At 39.9% G+C, this 8117-nt stretch overlaps 1 protein-coding gene across 1 annotated transcript in view; it reads right to left on the bottom strand.

The window, feature by feature from the left end:
- Nucleotides 1–774: 774 nt before the first annotated feature.
- LOC308689281 (uncharacterized protein) overlaps nt 775–8117 on the bottom strand; it is a gene marked incomplete at its 5' end in the record, with an annotated part of 510821 nt that continues 503478 nt past the window's right edge. The window contains one exon of the mRNA XM_081362935.1: nt 775–1218. The remainder of the gene's footprint in view (nt 1219–8117) is intronic.

Genomic DNA, 8117 nt, shown 5'->3' with positions numbered 1-8117 from the left:
AGAAAGGATTAGGTAGAAAGAAAGAAAAAAGAAAGAAAGATAAGTTAGAAAGAAAGAAAGAAAGAAAGAAAGAAAGAAAGAAAGAAAGAAAGAAAGAAAGAAAGAAAGAGAAAGAAAGAAAGAAAAGATTAGGTAGAAAGAAAGAAAAGATTAGGTAGAAAGAAAGAAAGATTAGGTAGAAAGAAAGATTAGGTAGAAAGAAAGAAAGAAAGAAAGAAAGAAAGAAAGAAAGAAAGAAAGATAAGTTAGAAAGAAAAATTAGAAAGAAGAAAGATTAGTTAGAAAGAAAGAAAGAAAGAAAGAAAGAAAGAAAGAAAGAAAAAGATTAGGTAGAAAGAAAGAAAGAAAGAAAGAAAGAAAGAAAGAAAGAAAGAAAAAGATTAGGTAGAAAGAAAGAAAGAAAGAAAGAAAGAAAGAAAGAAAGAAAGAAAGATTAAGTACAAAGAAAGAAAGAAAGAAAGATTAGGTAGAAAGAAAGAAAGACAGATTAGTTAGAAAGCAAGCAAGAAAGAAAGATTAGGTAGAAAGAAAGATTAGGTAGAAAGAAAGAAAGAAAGAAAGAAAGAAAGAAAGATTAAGTAGAAAGAAAGAAAGAAAGATTAGGTAGAAAGAAAGAAAGACAGATTAGTTAGAAAGCAAGAAAGTTAGAAAGAAAGTGTCACATGTCTGTCCTGTCTTGTTCTGCACTTGGGTGTTTGTTATGTTGTGCCATGTGCTTGTGTCATTGTTAGCCCCGCCCTACTTGTTATCTGATTATTGTTTTAGTTCTCCCACCTGTTCCCCCTGATTAGTTTCCCTTTATTAGTTCCCTCTTGTTTGCAGTCTGTGTGGATCGTTGTCTCTGTTTTCCCCTGTGTTATGTTTGAGTATTTGCCTGCCTTGTTTTTTCCCCACGAGGGAGTTTTGGTTTTTGGTCTGTTTTGTGGTTTATTCATTAAATTTCCTTTCTGCACTTGAATCCTCGCCTCACCTTTTGACTTCCCGTGACAGAACGATCCACCCACTATGAGGATTCAGCAAAAGGATTCCTGCCCTCACCTGGAGCGAATCATAAAACTCAGCGGGTTGGTTTCCCTCCGACAGCAGGGGACCAGGGTGAAGGATTTCGCCCGGAAATTCAGCGCGGCTGCAGAGGGACTCGGGCTTGGGGATATAGTCCTCAAAGACGTGTTTAATATTTGTTTGGATGTTCCCTTGCCTCAGTGGGAGATGAAGGGGCTGGAAATTTTAGACTTCCCGGGTTTTGCTAAGTATCTCCACCATCGTGCTCGGTGGGATACATCAGACCCGCCTGCATCCCCGCTGCCCAGCCCAGAGAATGCATCGCCGCTGCCCAGCCCAGAGAATGCATCGCCGCTGCCCAGCCCAGAGAATGCATCGCCGCTGCCCAGCCCAGAGAATGCATCGCCGCTGCCCAGCCCAGAGAATGCATCGCCGCTGCCCAGCCCAGAGAATGCATCGCCGCTGCCCAGCCCAGAGAATGCATCGCCGCTGCCCAGCCCAGAGAATGCATCGCCGCTGCCCAGCCCAGAGAATGCATCGCCGCTGCCCAGCCCAGTGAATGCATCGCCGCTGCCCAGCCCAGAGAATGCATCGCCGCTGCCCAGCCCAGAGAATGCATCGCCGCTGCCCAGCCCAGAGAATGCATCGCCGCTGCCCAGCCCAGAGAATGCATCGCCGCTGCTCAGCCCAGAGAACGCATCGCTGCTGCCCAGCCCAGAGCTCCATCCACCATTAACTCCGTCTAGACCTGAACCTGCACCTCACCATCGAAGACGGCGGAGGAGGAGGAAGACCTCCGGCCTCCCCAATGTCCCGGAGGATTCCGTTGCGGAGCAGCCAGAGACTGTTCACGTCATGTCTGCCCAGCCAGAGACGGTTCACGTCACGTCTGCCCAGCCAGAGACTGTTCACGTCACGTCTGCCCAGTCAGAGACTGTTCATGTCAAGTTTGCCGAGCCGGTGTCTTCGGACAGGATGGCCGCCGCCAAGGGTGTTCCCGTCACATCTGCTGAGCCTGTGTCTTCGGACCAGATGGCCACAGCTGAACCTGTTCACGTTACGCCTGTCGAGCCTGTGTCTTCGGACAAGATGGTCGCCGCCGAGAGTGTTTCCGTCACGTCTGCCAAGCCTGTGTCTTCGGACAAGATGGCCACCACTGAACCTGTTCACGTTACGCCTGTCGAGCCTGTGTCTTCGGACAAGATGGCCACCACTGAACCTGTTCACGTTACGCCTGTAGAGCCTGTGTCTTCGGACAAGAAGGTCACTACCAAGACTGGGTCTTCGGACAAGATGGCCGCCATCGAGCCTGTGTCTGGGCCGGTGGTGCCTGTTCCTGAGCCTGAGCCCTCAGTGACCGCGACACTGGCCATTATGGCCACAGCCATGTGGTGTGTGTGGGCTACACACACACTTGAGCCGGTGGTGTCTGTTCCTGAGCCGGTGGTGTCTGTTCCTGAGCCGGTGGTGTCTGTTCCTGAGCCGGTGGTGTCTGTTCCTGAGCCGGTGATGTCTGTTCCTGTTCCTGAGCCGGAGCCCGTGTCTGTTCCTGAGCCGGAGCCGGTGTCTGTTCCTGAGCCGGAGCCGGTGTCTGTTCCTGAGCCGGTGTCTGTTCCTGAGCCGGAGCCGGTGTCTGTTCCTGAGCCGGAGCCGGTGTCTGTTCCTGAGCCGGAGCCGGGGTCTGTTCCTGAGCCGGAGCCGGGGTCTGTTCCTGAGCCGGAGCCGGTGTCTGTTCCAGTGTCTGTTCCAGTGTCTGTTCCAGTGTCTGTTCCAGTGTCTGTTCCAGTGTCTGTTCCGGTGCCTGTTCTTGTGTCTATGTCCGTTCCTGGGCCGGTGGTGTCTGAGTCGGAGCCGGTGGGACTAGTTCCAGTGCCTGAGCCAGTGATGCCTATTCCAGTGCCTGAGCCGGTGGTGCCAGTTCCAGGGCCTGAGCCGGTGGTGCCAGTCCCAGTGCCTGAGTCGGTGGTGTTTGTTCCAGTTCCTGCGCCGTGGCCGCCCGAGGGGTCTTCTCCGCCCTGGCCGTCCGAGGGGTCTTCTCCGCCCTGGCTGCCCGAGGGGTCTTCTCCGCCCTGGCCGCCCGAGGGGTCTTCACCGCCCTGGCCGCCCGAGGGGTCTTCACCGCCGTGGCCGCCCGAGGGGTCTTCACCACCGTGGCCGCCCGAGGGGTCTTCTCCGCCCTGGCCGCCCGAGGGAAAGTCTCCGCCCTGGTCGCCTGAGGGAAAGTCTCCGCCCTGGCCGCCCGAGGGAAAGTCTCCGCCCTGGCCGCCCGAGGGAAAGTCTCCGCCCTGGCCGCCCGAGGGAGAGTCTCCGCCCTGGCCGCCCGATGGACAATCTGCTCCACCCTGGCCGCCCGAGGGACAGTTTGTTTCTCCCGTCCCGCCCTGGTCTGTTTCCCCAGTCCCGCCCTGGTCTGTCCCTCCCGTCCCGCCCTGGTCTGTTTCTCCAGTCCCGCCCTGGTCTGTCCCTCCCGTCCCGCCCTGGTCTGTCCCCTCCGTCCCGCCCTGGTCTGTCCCCCCCGTTCTAGTGGAGTGTCTGGAAGCCACTCCTTAAGGAGGGGGTTATGTCACATGTCTGTCCTGTCTTGTTCTGCACTTGGGTGTTTGTTATGTTGTGCCATGTGCTTGTGTCATTGTTAGCCCCGCCCTACTTGTTATCTGATTATTGTTTTAGTTCTCCCACCTGTTCCCCCTGATTAGTTTCCCTTTATTAGTTCCCTCTTGTTTGCAGTCTGTGTGGATCGTTGTCTCTGTTTTCCCCTGTGTTATGTTTGAGTATTTGCCTGCCTTGTTTTTTCCCCACGAGGGAGTTTTGGTTTTTGGTCTGTTTTGTGGTTTATTCATTAAATTTCCTTTCTGCACTTGAATCCTCGCCTCACCTTTTGACTTCCCGTGACAGAAAGATTAGAAAGAAGAAAGATTAATTAGTTAGAAAGAAAGAAAGAAAGAAAGAAAGAAAGAAAAAGATTAGGTAGAAAGAAAGAAAGAAAGAAAGAAAGATTAAGTAGAAAGAAAGAAAGAAAGATTAGGTAGAAAGAAAGAAAGACAGATTAGTTAGAAAGCAAGAAAGAAAGAAAGAAAGATTAAGTAGAAAGAAAGAAAAGTTAGAAAGAAAGATTAGAAAGAAGAAAGATTAGTTAGAAAGAAAGAAAGAAAGAAAGAAAGATTAAGTAGAAAGAAAGATAAGTTAGAAAGAAAGATTAGAAAGAAGAAAGAAGAAAGATTAGTTAGAAAGAAAGAAAGAAAGAAAGAAAGAAAGAAAGAGATTAGGTAGAAAGAAAGAAAAAGATTAGGTAGAAAGAAAGAAAGAAAGAAAGAAAGAAAGAAAGAAAGAAAGAAAAAGAAAGAAAGAAAGAAAGAAAGAAAGAAAGATTAAGTAGAAAGAAAAAGAAAGATTAGGTAGAAAGAAAGAAAGACAGATTAGTTAGAAAGCAAGAAAGAAAGAAAGATTAAGTAGAAAGAAAGATAAGTTAGAAAGAAAGATTAGAAAGAAGAAAGATTAGTTAGAAAGAAAGAAAGAAAGAAAGAAAGAAAGAAAGAAAGAAAGAGAGAGAGAGAGAGAGAAAGAAAGAAAAAGATTAGGTAGAAAGAAAGAATGAAAGAAAAAAGAAAGAAAGAAAAAGATTAGTTAGAAAGAAAGATAGATTAGTTAGAAAGAAAGATAGATATAATGATAAGTTAGAAAGATAGATAGATAAGTTAGTTAGAAAGATAGATAGATTAGTAAGAAAGAAAGATAGATAAGTTAGTTTTTTAGTTAGAAAGATAGATACATTAGTAAGAAGAAAGAACGAACGATAGATGTTAGTTAGAAAGATAGATAGATTAGTAAGAAATAAAGATAAGTTAGTTAGAAAGAAAGATAGATAAGTTAATTAGAAAGAAAGATAGAGTAGTTAAAAAAAAGATAGATAAGTTAGTTAGAAAGATAGATTAGTTAGTTAGAAAGAAAGATAGATAGATTAGTTAGTTATAAAGAAAGATAGATTAGTTAGAAAGAAAGATAGATAAGTTAGTTAGAAAAAAAGATAGATAAGTTAGAAAGGAAGATAGATAAGTAGTTAAAATGATAGATAGATTAGTAAGAAAGAAAGATAGATTAGTAAGAAAGAAAGAAAGATAGATTAGTAAGAAAGAAAGAAAGATAGATTAGTTAGAAAGAAAGATAGATAGAAAGATAAGTTAGTTAGAAAGATAGATAGATAAGTTAGTTAGAAAGATAGATAGATTAGTAAGAAATAAAGATAGATAAGTTAGTTAGAAAGATAGATAGAAAGATAAGTTCGTTAGAAAGATAGATAAAAAGATAAGTTAGTTAGAAAGATAGATAGATAAGTTAGTTAGAAAGATAGATAGATTAGTAAGAAATAAAGATAGATAAGTTAGTTAGATAGATAGATAGATAGATAGATAGATAGATAGATAGATAAATAGATAGATAAATAGATAGATAGATAGATAGATAGATAGATAGATAGATAGATAGATAGATAGAGTTAGTTAGAAAGATGGATAGATTAGTAAGAAAGAAAGAAAGAAAAGTTAGTTAGAAAGATAGATTAGTAAGAAGAAAGAAAGATAGATGTTAGTTAGAAAGATAGATAGATTAGTAAGAAATAAAGAAAGATAAGTTAGTTAGAAAGAAAGATAGATAAGTTAATTAGAAAGAAAGATAGATTAGTTAGAAAGAAAGATAGAAAGAAAGATAGATAGCTAGAAAGATAAGTTAGTTAGAAAAAAGATAGATAAGTTAGAAAGAAAGATAGATAAGTTAGTTAAAAAGATAAATAGATTAGTAAGAAAGATAGTTAGAAAGAAAGATAGATAGATAGATAAGTTAGTTAGAAAGATAGATAGATTAGAAAGAAAGATAGATAAGTTAGTTAAAAAGATAGATAGATTAGTAAGAAAGAAAGATAGATTAGTTAGTTAGAAAGAAAGATAGATTAGTAAGAAAGATAGATAGATAAGTTAGTTAGAAAGATAGATAAGTTAGAAAGATAGATAAGTTAGTTAAAAAGATAGATAGATTAGTAAGAAAGAAAGAAAGATAGATTAGTTAGTTAGAAAGAAAGATAGATTAGTTAGAAAGAAAGATAGATAGATAAGTTAGTTAGAAAGATAGATAGATTAGTAAGAAAGAAAGATAGATAAGTTAGTTAGAAAGATAGATAGAAAGATAAGTTAGATATAAAGATAAGATAGATAGATAGATAGATAGATAGATAGATAGATAGATAGATAGATAGATAGATAGATAGATAGATAGATAGATAGATAGATAGATAGATCATTAAATGGTAGTTTAATTGAGTCTAGGGCTTCAGGGAGTTTAGATTTGAGTTTTTGGCTTGTACACTAATGGGCCACCGTAGTCTTGGCTCAATTTGAGCGGTCTGCCATGTAAGTGTATGGGATTTTTATGGTTTTTAATATTAATTTTTAAGAAAATTGAAAGTCAAATCAGTCTGAAAAGATATAGCACACCAAGTCAGAACAGTATGAAGGTCTGACCCGAGTTTGGAGTATGTAGCTTGAACGGTCTAGGAGGAGTTAGAGTCAGAAAATTTGCGGTCAGAAAAAGAAGAATAATAATAAGTTTAAATAGGATTTCAGTAAGTTGGCTTTCTCAAGCCAACTTAATAATAAGTTTAAATAGGATTTCAGTAAGTTGGCTTTCCCAAGCCAACTTAATAAAATCGCATCGATGCAACCCTGTTTAAATAAATAAACTTTCCCGACACTTTATTCATACCTTGAAATGTGCGATGGGTTTTCAAACTTAATTAATTTTCTTTTTCTTTTACATTTTCATTGTTTATTTTTTAATTGAAAGCAATACTGTACTGAAAGTATTTTTCTGATTTGTTCGATCTGTTTTGAAAAATGTCTTCCGTTGCTATGGCCGGGTATAACTGTCAGTCATCTCAATCTCGTGAATGATTCACACACACACAAAAAAAATAATTTAGCAGATTAAAGACGAGCTTCATCATCTTCATTTTCTGGTGCAATCGGCTGACACTTTTTCCTTCATCAGATGTGTCGTCTTTGCAGCGGCTCAACTGGAATGTAGCAAATTGATGTTGTAATGTACAATTGATAATTAAACAAGATGATTGACTTTAATAAACAGATGCATATTTAAGCATCAAGAACGGAAAAACATAAACACTGTCGGCTACACTGAGATTCGATCTCAGATCGTTTGAAGCTCCGAGAGGCTATTGTTAATGCATTGACCAGAGAGGCTATAGTTAATGCATTGACCACAGAGCTATCGTCTGAATAGCCTAGGTAAACTATTTTCTCTGTTTTAAAAGTTTGTCATATTCTTTTTTATTTGTTTATTTTTTTTAACATTGGCAATTTACTGTCTCGAAATTATGTGTCGAAAAAATTTTTAAAAAGTGTTTTTACAAGACCATGTGCTGTTTGTTTGTTTGTTTATTTATTTATTTATTTATTTATTATTATTATTATTATGCAGATGTTAATTCAGCCATTCTGTTGGATAAAAATTGTCCCTAATGTAAAATGGAAATTAATGGTAATTTTATTTTATAAATATAAAATATTTAAAATAGGCTATGAGAAAAAAACAATAGGCTATGGTGTAGCAATATTTTAGAACTATCAAATCTTTCTGCATTAATAATAAAAAAGTAGCCCATGTTTGTTCGGGATTTGAACGTTATAGCCTACCACTGGGCCACGAATTTGTTTTGTTTTATATTGTTTGAAATGTATTTTTACATATTTTGCTTTCGTTAATGTTAACCAATTCTGTTGTAGCATAATAGGCCTATATTTTTTCCCTAAAAGTTTGTTTTATTCTCTGCTTTGTTTGTTTATATTTTTACATATTCAATCAGTCTCATTTTTGTTCAAATAATGAAAAAAGGTTTTTTGCACCATGTTGTTGTTTTTTTTTTTTTTTTTATAAACAGATAGGAAACTTACCTTTTAAAATGCCGCAGTTGCTGCTGTGTGCGAACGACTTTGAAATTCGACTGGTTTATTTTTGCTGCGGCAGTAGGCTAATAGGCATTGTGGTTGATTATTTATTAAGGAATTCAAATGATAATCATAACAACATGTAAGCCTATTTAATTCTGA

The sequence above is a fragment of the Scardinius erythrophthalmus genome, assembly GCF_964197995.2.
Source record: "Scardinius erythrophthalmus genome assembly, chromosome: 4".
Taxonomy (NCBI): Eukaryota; Metazoa; Chordata; class Actinopteri; order Cypriniformes; family Leuciscidae; genus Scardinius; species Scardinius erythrophthalmus.
The sequence above is the reverse complement of the archived record's forward strand: the minus strand, read 5'-3'. Positions and strand labels throughout refer to the sequence as shown.